At 36.0% G+C, this 16,313-nt stretch overlaps 2 protein-coding genes across 25 annotated transcripts in view; one reads left to right on the forward strand and one right to left on the reverse strand.

Annotated features, from left to right (window-relative positions):
• Window positions 1–2,275, reverse strand: part of Dop2 (dopamine receptor type D2) — a 572,837-nt gene extending 570,562 nt beyond the window's left edge. For 18 of the 24 annotated variants that reach the window (XR_004227947.1, XR_004227940.1, XR_004227951.1 and 15 more), the window contains exon 1: window positions 2,029–2,225. The gene's annotated coding sequence lies outside the window, so the exon portion shown is untranslated. 24 annotated transcript variants of the gene reach the window in all.
• A 34-nt stretch (window positions 2,276–2,309) lies between these two features.
• Window positions 2,310–16,313, forward strand: part of LOC107982103 (probable serine/threonine-protein kinase fhkB) — a 53,308-nt gene continuing 39,304 nt past the window's right edge. Inside the window, exon 1 of the mRNA XM_031932359.1 lies at window positions 2,310–2,516. The gene's annotated coding sequence lies outside the window, so the exon portion shown is untranslated. The remainder of the gene's footprint in view (window positions 2,517–16,313) is intronic.

Genomic DNA, 16,313 nt, shown 5'->3' on the forward strand with positions numbered 1-16,313 from the left:
AACTTGTAATACTGCATATTACGATTATTCCATATCAATGAGTATGGAGAACTTCCCAGGAATAGTAATTTCAAAATCAAAGTCGTACAAGATAAGTGAATTGTGATGAATAACAAATTTTATAAAGTAGCGAATAACGTTATATTTCATCATGGGATTTAATTGTCAAAACCACTACTTGGCCAATGCATTCTGAAGATGCATACTAGAAAATAATAAAATAATGCACGATTAAAGATGGGGAAGGATAACAAGTTTCCATTTAACTTTATGTATTGCTTCAATATTAAAATTGTTATTACTTGCCCATAATTGTATAATGTATGTATACTTTTCGTTTAACAAAAAAAATTGTTTCTAAAAATTTTTTTTATAATCTTGTGCACAGAAGCATCAAGCCTTCTTACGGAGGCAGTTAAAACGTTTTTTATTTCAGTAATAAAATTATTACTCAAGTAAAAATTAATGAAATAACTATATTTATGTGGATGATAGTTTAAAGCACGCTTAAATACGGATATTTTTATTAGAAGATTCAGTTTTGTTCTCGAATAATAACGGTTTCAAAAAATTGCATTTATTTTTTTATAACAAAAGAACGACGAACGATAATCAGACAAAGAAAGATAATCTGAATTCTCCGCGGTAAAAAGAAAGGCAATTTTATTCTCTTTCAGGTACATGTTCAGTGATTTACTTTTATCAACTTGATGATAACATTTTTTAGAAAACACATAGGAAAACAATTTTTATAGTTTTTCTCTGATATTTTTCTCCAAATCTGCCCCACGATATGACTTAAAATTAAATAGGTGTATAATTCTAATAACCTTTAATACTTAAGCTTTTTGGGAAAGGTTCGACATTTAGTTTTCGAGATAAAAGATTTTAAAAAATTGCGATTTATGATGTATAATAAAAAAATGAATACGATAATATAAATATTCCGCAGTAAAAAGATAGGTAATTTTATTCCCTTTCAGGTACATATAAAGCAATTTACTTTTATCAACTTTTTTAATAACTTTATTAGAAAAAGAATTAAATCTTAAAACTAAAAAACCGCTATAAAAATCGCGTCTATAAAATGTAAAAATGGACTGTTTTTCCATTATGTTATGCTGAAAAGAAAGAAAATGTGACTTGGTAAATTAAAATGCACTGAATAGAAGCTGAGATAAAGCGTATTCAAACGAACATATACACACAAAAATCCTTATGAACACTTTCCAAAAATGCCATTTTTTGGATTAAAATACACCAAACCACACTTTTAATATGTTTCTACACAAACTTTTAAAATTACTGTTACGAATATTTCTTAGGAAGGAAGCCATAAAAATTAGAGAAGGTTCATGTACGAAGGCAAAATTTAAAAACTAAGATTATGAAATGAAACATCTACAATGAGAACGTCATATTGAAATATACGAAAGAAATATATTCATAGAATATGAAGAGTTTAAAGTAATGTTTTTAAAAAGGTAACTACAACGAAATGGTTTATTTTAATAGAAAAGTTTACAATTTTTTAGACAAATGATTTTTCTTAAACGGTACAATTTATTTTGATGTAATGGTTTCATTTTAAAATTTATTTTTTAAACGAACATACCCATATAATTTTTAGTCACAAAATTTTTCTGACTTAAAAAACCATTCATATAATAAATTCAGACTGCCATGAAACTATGTTTATAAATAATTAATAAACAATTAATACATAAAAGTTATCAATGATCCATAAGAAAATTTAACAAAAAGCTACATTCATTATCCAATTCGATTGCTTTAAAAAGGTTTTTTTTCAAACTTGTCCTAATAAAATAAGATAAATTATAAATGCATGACTGATTAATTTTCGATGATACTATCAAAAATAATACTAGATTTTTTTCAGCAAAATAAAGTGTTTCTAATTGTTGAATTTTGTACATTATAATAAAATAAATTATATCATTTATTTTCAGATTATTTGTAGTGATTGTATTAGAAACGAGTAAGTATAAACAATTTATTTCAATTTACTTGTGTGTCATTTAACTGATCTGCTTTGCGCTTACATTTTAAGATAGATTTCATAGTAATAATAACATAGCGTTATAACTTTAAGAAAATTGTTCATTTTAGTTATGTATTTATCCGGTCTTAGATGCACGTAAATATATACAGATATTATAAATATGACGCTTACTTTAGCTTTTCCAACGTTAGTATCACGTGTCAAACTATTAGCTTTAAGCATTTTCCCTGCGTAGTTTCATCACGCGACTGCGCGCCTTACGGGAAAGTAAACCATTTTTACACCAACAGTACTTCATAATATAATGACTAGTTTCATTAAATTAATCCATATTGCAATATTAATTATTATATCGAAAGCATTATTAACAGTCGCTTTTTTACATCGATTTTTCAACAACTTACTACAATTCTATTCTTTTGATTATTTATAAAAAACTCTGTAACAGTTAATGAAAAATAAAAACGTTTGCTTGGCTTTCTCTGTTATCCTGGTATAAAAGTTAACGTGATTTTATATTTATTTGAAGATAAATAATAATTTATAATAAATTCATAATACAATTAAAAACTGAAAAATTAAATTTCTCAGCCGACTCCCTTCTCTATGGTCCATTAGAATAATAGCATTTTTACGGGAGCTCACTAAATTAATTATAATTATTTTCGCAAAGACCTTTTGATGTGATTAAATAATATATACTAAAACCTAGTAACTAATTTTTAGAGGGTTAAAGAATTTCATAATCTTGAAATTAAATTGTTAAAATTTATCTCACTACCAATTATTGGTGTTATGAATTACACTTAAAACTCACCTAGAAAAATTTGAATACATCGGATGACGAAAACGAAATACGACAATTTTTTACTAAAGTGGTGTTTTTGTCTTCAGTGATTTAAAAATAGAAAAAAATTGAACTGATCACAAAAATACTAAGTTTAACTATATCACTTGATATGATAATGTACACATAAAGTAATAGTACATTACGCAATCGCTCGGGCGCTGAACTACCACGAGTGCGTAAGTCGTGTTTCCCTCGCACGAGTTGCGTATACTATTTTTCATAACAAGTGTCGCGGAACTCGACATTATACTAAATTAGTATATTATACAAATTAAATTTATTTCATAATGCGAAATAGGCCACGCTCTTGTGAAAGCTTATTCATACAAAAAGTTCGTTAAATCACATATTGTCGCTATATACGAGTGTAATTATACTAAACTAAAATATTTTTGCAAATTTAAAAATGAATTATTTTTAATAGAAAATCATTACATCTTTTATCAAAAAATATTAAACTAAAACACAAATATAGTGTATCGTACATTGTAGTTAATTATGATGATTATGTACATTAATTGTAACATTAGAATTATTAAAATGAAAAGAAATATTTTTGTCGATGCTTTCAATAGTAAATGATTGTTCGCTTTTTTCATCACTGTTTTTTCTACGTTTTTTCAACGGTGAACCACATGTAGCTTGCTGTGTTTCCGTTAATCGATAAAATTCATCCTCAGCGTGTGGTTCATTATCATCATCTCGACCTTCTGAATCAAATCTGGTTCTTTTTAACGAAACTGTTACAGATTTTTTGGGTTGATCAACTGTAATCTCTGCTATATATATATATATATATATATATATATATATATATATATATATATATATGGGACGTTTCACGTCAACCGGACCATCAGTGCACCCAAAATTTGGGTTAACCTAACAAGACGTTTGGCTTTTGAAAAAGTTCTGGCCTTTTCAAAAATCCAATGTGGCGCATAAAATATGGAGCCTGAAAGCCACGTTTTCATAGCACATTCAACAAAAACAATAGTAAAAATGTTCTAATTTGTGAAATATCCCACCAAAAAGCATGTACAACTCATGATAGGACATATTATTGACAATGCTAACGGAATTTCAAAATCAAAAATGGCGGAATCAAAATGGTGGACATTATACCTCCACCAAACCCATTTTACCGCAACAAATGATTTTTGATCAGTTTATGGGGGTTTTCAGGGACATTGAATCTTATTTTAACCTCGACATTTCAAAATTCGAAATGGTGGATCCAAAATGGCGGACATTATAACACCACCAAACCAATTTTACCGCAACAAATGATTTTAGATCACTTTAAAGTATCGATATGAGGGTTTTTGGGGCCACTGCACCTTATTTTAACCTCGAAATTTTAAAATCCAAAATGGACCGATCCAAAATGGCGGACATTATACAACCACCAAAACTATTTTACCGCAATGAACGATTTTAAATCAGTTTAAAGTATCGGTATGGGAGTTTAAGGGGCCGCTGAATCTTATTTTAACCTCGAAATTTCAAAATTCAATATGGCCAATATAAACTGGCGGATATTTGTCATAACCCACCCGCAGGCTCTCTCGCGAAAAGCCCCTGCTAACGCGCAACCCGCCGAACACGCCACGCACGCTGCAGCGCGGTAAAATGGCGGACATTATACCGCCACTAAACCAATTTTACCGCAACAAATGATTTTAGATCAATTTAAAGTATCGATATGGGGGTTTGTGAGGTAAATGATTATAAATGTATTATCGGAATCAGTATTTGTGCACATGAATCTTATATTTTTCCGGTCTATTAGATTTAGAATTATCTGTCTGCGGTTTTTGCACTTACATTTTTCTATTGTTCTGTGTATATGTATATGCCTGCGCGGATGAAAAAAATATATAATTTAGCCAAATGAATCAATCTTTAATGACATTTTGTGCACTCTTATCAATTCTGGCTCCTCGTTCGTGGAGTTTTTACTGGTGATACATGGCTTTCGCCGATATCATAAATTACTCTGTTCCTAGGTTCATTGGCATTTAAGTAATGCATGACTTTCAACGTTTCATTATTTTCTGGGATAAATCCATGCCCCATTTGTATGTTTGTGACAGGTGGACAGTTTTTAAATCTCTTTGTTAGGAATTGACGAGTTTGTTCCTGATCTTGTTTGGTGTATAAGAAAAATTTTATATTGAATGATCGCCCATTAGCCCATGAATAAAGAGCTTTAACATCTAGAATTGCTTTATTTTTTGCAGCTTGTAAGCTCGCTCTTGTAGCTTCTCTCTTTACTATCGCTCCAACTCCATCGCAACTACCTTTACCGTGTGTTGTTGCAAAACAGTGCTATTCAGCATCAACGCCAAAATCTCTCTTATGACTCATTAAACTACTCATTTGATAACGATTTTTAAAATGCTGTTTAGCACCATCAGTAGCATATATTACCTTTTTTACTGTGGGACAAACCTTGCGAATTTCAGGTATAAGTTTTTGCTGCATTATGTATATGCAGTGGCATCATGAGTAGTACAGTCGGACATAGATACTGTACTGAAATGCTTTAGCTTGCCTGCAGATTTATAATAAAAAACAGCAGGAAAAATCGTACTTTGATCATTATTAAAATGAAATGCCTGTGCAGCATCTTGGGCTGTAAAAGCATAGTTCTCAGTAAAATCCAATTGAGCAAGAACCTCTTGGTCTGAAAGATTAGTTTTCTTCCCAGAAATAAACTTTGATTGTTCCTTAGCGATGAAGTGATGAGGTATCAACTTTTCTAGGCTGGAACATAAAGTTTCAGTAAATTCTTGCAATATTTTATCTTGCATTATTTTATCAAAGTGTATCTATCGATTGATTGCCACGTGCTGAAGATGACTTGATCAATATTGTGCTCATCCATAATGTTCTCAACGTAATTAGAAAACTTTTGAATGTCCGGACAAAATTTGCATTCATTCAAATAACAACTTGGTTTGGGATCCTCACATAGAACGAAATTCAAACAATCTTTATAATTCTTCAGAATATTGTTTGAGATTTTTTCTATATTTACTGCGTCAATCATCGCTTTGAAATTTTGGTGTATCGTACATACACATACATTGTGTGTACCAGAGGATCCTGCAAAGACACAACATTTTGGTCTCAGTTCCGCAAACTTGGTAAGCCCAATCGGATGTTCAGGAAACTGTTCTTTAAATTGATTATGAAGGTTCTTAATATCAGTAAGTAATAATCTTTTCTGCACTTTTATTTTTTCACCATATAAATAAATACTGACGGTATCTTTTTTATTTGGCATAATTCTGCTGTTAAGATCATTTTCGTAAAAATCTTCAACTTTCTGAGTAGTTTCTGCAGGTAATGTTTTTCCACTTTTTGCAACCGGAGAAGCCAAAACTCCATCTGATTCTCTTAACTGTTTTGCTTTACGAGCCATTCTGTGAGACACACCAAATTGGATCATAATTTTACGTATTGCCCAGTGTTCGGGCAAAATAGTAAGAATACTGATACGTAATGGACGTTCTTCGGCAGGGATTGAAATTTGTTTTTAAGTCCAGTTAAAATATCTGTAAGATCATCTTGCATAGGTGCATCCGTGTTTGAAACCGAAGGTGAGTCAGTCTCTGATTCAAAATCAACACTCATACTGACGTTTGGAGATGACAAATCATATAGTTTGTAAAAGGATTTTCTACATGTATCACAAATCAGTGAAGATGTTGGATAATCAGGATAGACATCTTAAAATTCTTTGGAGATCTTCCTAAGAGATTTGCTGTGTCCTGTATTAATATCAAATGGATAAACGCATCTATCGATACGGTATTTTTTCGCAGGAGAAGACATTGTTGTAGGATATGAGAAAGCACAACCAAAACAAAAAAAATGTTAGAAATAACAAAATTACGGCTAGTACAGTTGAACAAGGAGTTGCCGATAAAGTAAGACTTACTCAACAACTACCTTAAAAAGGATGTTGAAAAAGAAGTCGCCAATGTATCTATTAATGTACCTATTAACTATCCTGAAAAAGACTGTTGGAGAAAAAGTCGCCGATGAAGAAAGCATTCCTTGAAGAAAATATTCCTTTCTATGGGTTGCTAAACGTGGGAAGGGGTTGGGGGTGTAGGTAAAAAAGAGGGATGAAATAAATCACTTGAAAGCAATAAATTCCGTTGCCACAAAACAGTTTTATTTGCTGAAGTCTTTGCACAAGTTGTCATTGGACACGAGCCGTGTACTTGCAGCATTAGGCTGTTGGAAGAGGGGCGTGGTACAGCGCTGGACCCGGCATCCTTATGTGCCCTCCGCGACGCTACTTCACTTGTGGGTAATGCGCAGCCGCCTAGCTTTAAACTGATTTAAAATCATTCATTGCGGTAAAATAGTTTTGGTAGTTGTATAATGTCCGCCATTTTGGATCGGTCCATTTTGGATTTTAAAATTTCGAGGTTAAAATAAGGTGCAGTGGCCCCAAAAACCCTCATATCGATACTTTAAAGTGATCTAAAATCATTTGTTGCGGTAAAATTGGTTTGGTGGTGGTATAATGTCCGCCATTTTGGATCCACCATTTCGAATTTTGAAATGTCGAGGTTAAAATAAGATTCATGACCCTGAAAACCCCCATAAACTGATCAAAAATCATTTGATGCGGTAAAATGGGTTTGGTGGAGGTATAATGTCCACCATTTTGATTCCGCCATTTTTGATTTTGAAATTCCGTTAGCATTGTCAATAATATGTCCTATCATGAGTTGTACATGCTTTTTGGTGGGATATTTCACAAATTAGAACATTTTTACTATTGTTTTTGTTGAATGTGCTATGAAAACGTGGCTTTCAGGCTCCATATTTTATGCGCCACATTGGATTTTTGAAAAGGCCAGAACTTTTTCAAAAGCCCTTGACCAGACGATCATTTTGAGACCTCAAACGTCTTGTTAGGTTAACCCAAATTTTGGGTGCACTGATGGTCCGGTTGACGTGAAACGTCCCATATATATGTATATGCTATAACTGACCTATCTACAATTTAAACCTTGAAATGTAAACATTTAAGTGTTCAATCCGAACTTCGACCACCAATAAATTCATGGACATATTTTTTTACAGTGCACAAGTCCCTGCGTAGGTCCTAGAATGGCAGGGAGCCTGTATCATTTTTATCCTCCAATGACTTTCTTTATTTTGATGTATGCTATTTCTGTGATTTTTGTAGGAATGATCCAAGCAATTTATAAGCTTTACTATAATATGAATTTTAATTATTTGTAGCATGAATTTATGGTTATCTTTATTTTTAGCTAATAATACAGGGCCTCTGACATTCTGAGACCTATACTGAGACTTTGCACTATAAAAAGGTATCTCCATAAATTTTTTGGTGGTGGAAGTCCGGATCTAACTCTTGCTTTTACCAATATTAAGGTTTAAATTATATTTCATTACCATATATAACATTAAAACTTTTAATAACTTTTGATACAGGCAGTCATTTTTAACTATCCAGGGCTTAAATTAAAGCTCTTTTATTCTACTTTCGTTTGAAAAGTGTATACTAAGTTTCTGTTTGTTGTTTAGCTATATATATATATATATATATATATATATATATATATATATATATATATATATATATAAATAAGAATCAAGAAGGGGAAGCAACCGTCGGAATGATTTTTTAAAAATTTTTAGGTCAGAAGGATTTTTGGGTACAGCTATGTCTGAGTTGACGTAGAATGCCCCCTATATACGTATATATATATATATATATATATATATATATATATATATATATATATATATATATATATATATGTATATATATTCAAAATTAAACGATCAATTCTGCAACTTTGCTATCTTATAGATTTTGATCGGATTTTTCTGATTATTATATATTTTTTAATATAAGAAAATTGATCATACAGCAAAATAATTAAGCTTGAGAATATTTAAAAAGCATTCACACACTGTATTTTAAAACAATATTTTATTTATTGGAACAATAAATTTCGTTGGAGGAAACTACGTGCCAATGAATTGGCAGCGGTTTTTTAGTAGAAATGTATATTTTTATCATATATACCTGTCGATACCATTGAATAGTTTTTTATTTATAAAATAAATCAAGTTTTGTGGAATGAATGCAAAAAAAATCCAGACGGACGGACTTTTTTTAAGTTTTTTATAATAAATATGGCTATAGAGAAACACGAGGAAGAGGCAGAGGCCCTATTGTCAAATATGAAAAGATACCACAAAATTAACTGCTTTGACGAATACGAGTCAAAATTTATTACAAATAACAGAATCAAACGAAACGCGAATTAAGGCCCTTGAGGTAGAACACACAACATATAACAACGCACTTCTTAAATGCGACAAATCATTACAAAATTTAAAAGCGTGTATCGACAATTCTAATAAATCTTTTGCAGAAGAATTTCAAACGTTAACAACTAATTCAACATAATTCGGTCTTCAAGTCACAATTACTATTTCAAAAAATTGGTAATACAACTTATTTATTATTTGATCGCGATAAACAAAAAGAAAAAGGAAGATTCCATATAAATGATCTCAGAGAGTATAAAAGAGAACCTGAATAATTATAATATTATTTCCTTATATAATAGAAAAATTCGTTACTCTCTCTCTCTCTCTCTCTCTCTCTCTCTCTCTCTCTCTCTCTCTCTCTCTCTCTCTCTCTCTCTCTCTCTCTCTCTCTCTCTCTCTCTCTCTCTCTCTCTCTCTCTCTCTCTCTCTCTCTCTCTCTCTCTCTCTCTCTCTCTCTGGTGAGTCGCTTTGACAGCTTTTCATTTTGCTCCTACTTTCGCACTGCTTATCTGCCGCTTCTTGCCTTCGGGCCCTCTTTTGTTGTAGATTGTTGCACGCTCTTTTTTGCAACCTTTACGACGACATATAAATCGCTGAAGGTTGCAATTTACTTTCAACATCTTTTCTGCACAAACTTTCTGCACGGCTTCTAACCTCAAAATCTACTCGGCTCGGCTTGGCTTGGTTTCCCGCTCGCACGGCGTCTCTCTCCGCTCCTAATCAACATCGAGGAGACATCTACCGCATCGAGGGAGAACTTCTAAGGCGTCTGCACATTGTTTGAGGTCGGTGCTTTCTCGCTCTTTACACTAACGCTCCATCTAGCCGTAAGAGTTTTAACAACGACTCTACCACTCCGTCGATAACTCAACATCACATCACGAATTTCTGCTTTACCGACTGCCAGTAAGTTATCGACGAAAATGAGTGAAAACGGCGAAAAGAGCGGGGAAGTGCCTTTTCGGCAATGCGGCAGCTGTAAGCAGCCTATTCAGCACAAGGAGCCGAAAAGGTGTGCTTTTTGCAAGCTCCATTACCACGTCAAATGTCTGAACACCATCAACATCAAGACAGTCGTGGTAAACGATAGGCAGTTTATAGCCTGTCCTCCCTGTGCGGACGCCAAGGGTGCCAAAGCGGGGCCCAGGTCAACATCGGCGGCGGGGATGACTGCGACAACAGCGGCTAAGACCACCCCAAAACAACCGGGGATGAAGAAGACGAGATCGGCACCACCATCAGCCAGCACTTCACGATGTACTTCACCAACTCGCCCACCACCAACCATCGAAGCTACATTGAAGGACATTCGTGAAGCTCTCGATGACATCCGCAATGCTCATGCGGAAGCCATCCAGACACAAAACATCGTGTCGGAGAGGATCTCGAGAATTGAGCAACGTCTTAGCCCGCTGGAGAAGCGCCTAAAGGCCCTCGATGAGCTGCCTGCACTCAAGACTCGCATACTTAATGCTGAGTCCACCATCACCGAGTTGCAGGCACAAGTCCAAGATCTCTCATCGAGGAGCTCTGCATTGCAGCAGGTCAACAACAACAACAACAACAACAGCAGCAGCACTGCGGAAATTAGCAGCCTCCGCAGTGAGCTGGCTGAGGTCAAACGACGGCAGGAGCAGACCTCAAATAGTGTTGTTGTTATCACGGGCTTGCACTACACCCGTGAGACCTCGCTGCATCTTCTCGCGTTTGCAGTCATAAACGCACTTGACCCTACGGTCCTGCGGAGAGATATCGCATCCGTCAGGGTCATGGGTAGGCTCGATGCACCCCGGAACACCGCCAGGAGTGACGGCAGATTGCCACCACTGGCCGTCACCCTCTCGTCGAGTGCACTAGCACGAGCTATAGTCGTTGCCAAAGCTCGTAAACGCAAGCTCCACACCAACGAGCTGGACGCAACCGTGATGGAGGAGGCCAAAGCTCTGAGCCCTGACCACCAAGGGCTCATAAACATCAATGAGCTACTCCCCACCGACGTCCACAAGCTGCGTTCACGGGCTAGGTTGGAAGCCAAGAAGAGGCAGGGCTGCCGAACGTTCGTCAGGGACGGGAGACTGTTCGTCCGCTGCAACGATGACAACGATCGTGCCACCGTCATTACCACCGACGCCGAGCTGGATAATTTTTTAGCTCGGATCCCGCTCGCCGTAAACATCACTCCACAATGAAGCTTTCACACTTACATTTCATCCCACCACGTCCGCCATCAAGCTCATCCGCCGTCTCTTCATCGGGTTCTGAGGTATCTCTGTCTGAAGGTCTAAGGGTCTGTCATTTTAATGCGAACTCTCTCACGGGTCACATTGAGATGATCAGGCTCTTTTTATCCACTCGCTCTTTATTCCACATAATAGCTGTTACTGAGACCTGGCTAAGCGAGAAGGTGACATCCATCCCCTCGCTGGATGATTACCTGCTCTACAGACGAGACAGAAACAGAAACGGTGGAGGTGTGGCCCTCTATATACACAAATCTCTGACGGTTAGTGTTATTTCAACATCCGACGGTGAATGGTCCGGCAAGCCAGGCAAGCTTGAATACCTCTTTTGTGAGATATCGGCCAAGGGAGTTTCTCCCATCTTCGTGGGGGTTGTGTATCGTCCACCCCATGCTCCTTTTTTCCAAGGCTCTAACTTTATTAACGAACTAACAACTCACATGCACAACTACTCCACGAAGGTTATAATGGGGGACTTTAACTCCGACCAACTATCCTCATCTGAAGATGCCAATTTCATCAGGGCCTTCATTGATGAGAACTCCCTTTCGTCCGTTCCCTATGGTGCCACACACCATAAACAGGGTTCTGACACCTGGCTTGATCTGTGCCTAATCGACGAGCAGGATCGCCTGCAGTCATACTGGAAGACAGACGCACCTTTCATCAACGGACACGACCTTATCACGGCCACTCTCGACGTACAGATTCCACGCTACGTACCAAATACATACTCATACAGAAACTTTAAAGGAATCAGCGCTGAGAAGCTGAGAGACTTTCTTAGCGACTGTGACTGGTCATCTCTCACCACCTCATCACTTGACGACTGCATATCTTTACTCAACGCTAACCTCACTAACGCCATCAACCACCTCGCTCCATTGCGGACTGTGACTCCAGGACGACAACGTCACCCGTGGTACACTGCGGCTCTTCGTGGCCTTGTATCCGAGAGCAATAGACTTTACAGGCGTTTCAGGGACTCCAGGCTCGAATCAGATCGACGCGCTTACAGACTAGCTAGAGACTATGCTCACAAACAAGTCGAAGAGGCCAGGCTGAATTATTACTATTCACGCCTGTCCACCTTGACTGATATTGCTGAGATCTGGAAAGAGCTGGAGAAACTTGGAATTTCTGCCACCAAGGCCCCCTTACCATCTAGATACACCACAGATGAACTCAACACGCATTTCAGCGCGATCTCAAATGATCCGCTGGCTCCTGCTGTTGAGGATTATCTTGCTACCCTGGAAAGTCTTGACCTCCCGGAACATTTCGAATTCAAACCTATAACGGAATCGGACGTGTTGGCTGCGGTATCGCACTTTGACACTCAGGCCAGGGGGAGTGACGGCATCCCACAGGTTGTCATCTCAAAAGCTTTGCCGGTTCTTGCTCCCTTACTAAGTCATATTTTCAACCTGTCTCTTAGCGAACCCTGCTTCCCATCTGCCTGGAAAATGTCACTTGTGCGCGCACTCAACAAAGTCAGCTCACCAACAGCCCTGACTGATTACCGTCCGATTTCACTTCTCTGCTTTCTCTCCAAGGCTCTGGAGTGGCTAGTGCATAGGCAAGTCTCAGAATACCTTGAATCAAGGCTATTACTAGATAATCTTCAAACAGGCTTCCGCACTGGTCACAGCACTCAGTCTGGCCTAATTAAGCTAACTGATGATGCCAGAGCCGGGATAAACAAAAAGAAAGTAACACTACTCCTTCTCTTTGACTTTAGCAAGGCGTTTGACACTGTGTGTCACGTCAGGCGCCTGAGAAAGCTATCCACCTTCGGCTTCTCAAAGCAAGTCATCCGCTGGTTTGCCTCCTACCTCTCTGGTAGAGAGCAGGCCGTCGTTGGTGACAATAACGAACGTTCTTCTCCTCGGCGTCTTAACATCGGCGTTCCGCAGGGGTCCGTTCTGGGTCCACTGCTGTTCGCATTGTACATCAATGACATCGGTTTCTGCCTTGATACCGATGTTTTCCATCTCATCTACGCGGATGACTTGCAAATTTACAGTCAATGCCACCTCGAAGAGCTCAATTCTTTATCAAACAAGATGAGTGCCAATGCTGAGAGGATTACTGGTTGGGCTGAACAGAATAAGCTAAAACTTAATGTTGCTAAAACTAAAGCAATTGTCCTGGGCTCTCCCTACTACATAAACGCATTACCCTCAACAGCTAACACTTTCATTAACATAGGGGGTGCCCAGGTCAGCTTTGAATCTTCCGTGCGTAATCTGGGATTGGTGCTCGACTCTAAGCTCGCGTGGAGGGAGCATATTACACAAGTGTGTAAGCGTGCTCACACACTAATGTACAGGCTTTACTTTTTCAGGAAAAGCACCAATCTCAGGTTGCGCAAGCACTTACAAGGAAAGGTACCCAACCCGAACTCACCGATTTTGATGATTTTCATATATGTTGTAGAACATAAAAAAATAAGAGACACGTATTTTTTTTTATCGGCTAATTTTCACTTTTAAGGGGTAAAAACCTCCCCTAAAGTTAACCCCCAAAAAGCATTTTTTTTTAAATATCTCGGCTTAAAATTAATATTTTTCAATGAAACAAATTGGAGGTTATTTCTTACAAAAAGAGCAAGTATTTCATGGTGATTTGAAGAGTAAGAGTAGCATCCCCTATTTTTTAGCGGTTGAAAACATATATTTTTTGGCATAATTTTATAATAAAAATGTTTAAACCGACTAAAAAAAATTGGAAAAAATGTTTAAACATCCTTAATAACAAAATTTAGTTGACGTCTTTCGGTGTTTTCATAAATATTACCCCTAAGGGGGTAAACCACCCCTAACACAAAATAACTGTAAATATGTAATTCAATACATAATATTTCGTAGAAAGTTTGTATATAGAGGTTTTCGAGGTCGCTGATTACAAATCTGTTATCAGATTTTGAAAATTCAAAATGGCGGAACCAATAGGACGGAAATATCGAAAAAAAATTTTATATAATAAAAAAGTTTTAAACGACTAAAAAAATTGGAAAAAATTTGTAAACATCTATAATAAACAAATTAAGTTTTTCGATTTTTTCATAGATACTACCCTTTAGGGGGTAAACCACCCCTAACACAAAATAACTATTAGTATACTTCAATCCATAATATTTTGTAGAAGGTTTGTATATAAGGGTTTTCGAGATCGCTCTTTGCAAATCTGATATCAGATTTTGAAAATTCAAAATGGCGGAACCAATGTGGTGGACGAAAATGTCGAAAAAAAATTTTAACTTTCATAAAAACTTGTTATAAATGTGTTATCTTTGTAGCCTGTACATGTGAACTAAAGAGCCTTAAACCCTAAACCCCTAAAGAACAAACAGGCTAAATGGTTGTGCTTTTTAACCAAACCACCTCAAATTCCTAAATTTGTAAACAAGAAAATTATGTGTGTGAAGCAGTTTTATAATTTCCGTAGAAATTGTTATCAGAATGTTATTGAAATTCCTTTATTGTAAATTCAACTTATAATGTATTTTTGTTTATAATATTAGAGTATAATAATAATCTACAATCTTTTATCTTTTGCCATAGTGCATTTTTTGTATTGAGCATAAAATATATTATTTTACGATGTTTTTACAATAATGGTAGTCCTCATAAAAGTGTTTAAAGCACAATGCTTTTTTGCACCAACCACATCGTACAATTGCAATGTTTGTGCACCCTTCTATTTCACAATGTGTTGCACAAGACTTTCCAAAACTGAAATCTATAGGATTATCAAATTTATCTGGTTTTTCATTGACGTAACCGCTTTTATACCAGGAATATTTAAACAAATCTATATATCTCGGTGAAGACAGTTGGTTGTGAACCAATGATTGAAGTTTAATTATATTATTTCTCACATGTAAATTCATATCATGATCCATTAACATTACATTATCAGAAAATGTTCGGACAAAGTTTTTCCAAATACGGAATCCATAGACATCAAGTGGTTGTATTTTTCCTGTGGTTCCAGTTGGAATTTTTTTATGTTAATCATTTTATTTTGTGGCATTGTTTCTTCTATAACTTTGTCACAATGACCACTCCAAGAATCAAGTAATAGTATTGAGTGATGGCCTACATAGGGATAAAATATTTTTTCCAACCAGATTTTGAAGTGATCTGCAATTAAACGACTTACTAATTAACTGATCAACGATATTACAATGTAAAAATTGTTATTAGTTCCCTTACTTGTTGTTAATTTTCCAGATTTGGATGCTTCCACGTACACGTTTTCTGGTCTAAATATGTTTTGTTCTACAATAGGGCCAAACTTGCCACTTGGTTCCTTTAAAACAAGAAATAGCGGTGACAACAGTTGTCCAGTAGCTGATATTAGTGGCTGTATAGTATAACTATGCGTTGTTGCTGAAATTGACTGTACCAGACATTGCACTTGCTTTTCTCCTTCTACTGCTAATGTTCTTCCAGAATGCATTTCTAGCTGAAATCCGCTCTGATCTGTATTATACAAATTTTCGAGTCCAATCCTTGGTATACACGATTTAACTTCATCGATAAATGCTTCAGCTTTAGCCGTAAGTTCTGCACTACTTTCTAGTGTTTTTCTTGTTATGAACTTATTTATTTTCCTAGAAACTATTCGGTGTGCTCGCTTAAATTTGAGTAACCAATGTTTAGAAGCTTTGAATCTAATATCATCAAAACCAATTTCTTTTTTAGCTTGTAAGGCCCATCGAATTATATCTTCATCATGGATAATTGAACCACTGTCGAGAGCTGCTTGAAAATTATCCAGGGTATACTGACAAATTTGTGCTATTTTTTCTCTATACGTGCCACCTTTATTAATTGAATGAGCCCAACGACGT

This window comes from Nasonia vitripennis (genome assembly GCF_009193385.2).
Source record: "Nasonia vitripennis strain AsymCx chromosome 1 unlocalized genomic scaffold, Nvit_psr_1.1 chr1_random0006, whole genome shotgun sequence".
Taxonomy (NCBI): domain Eukaryota; kingdom Metazoa; phylum Arthropoda; class Insecta; order Hymenoptera; family Pteromalidae; genus Nasonia; species Nasonia vitripennis.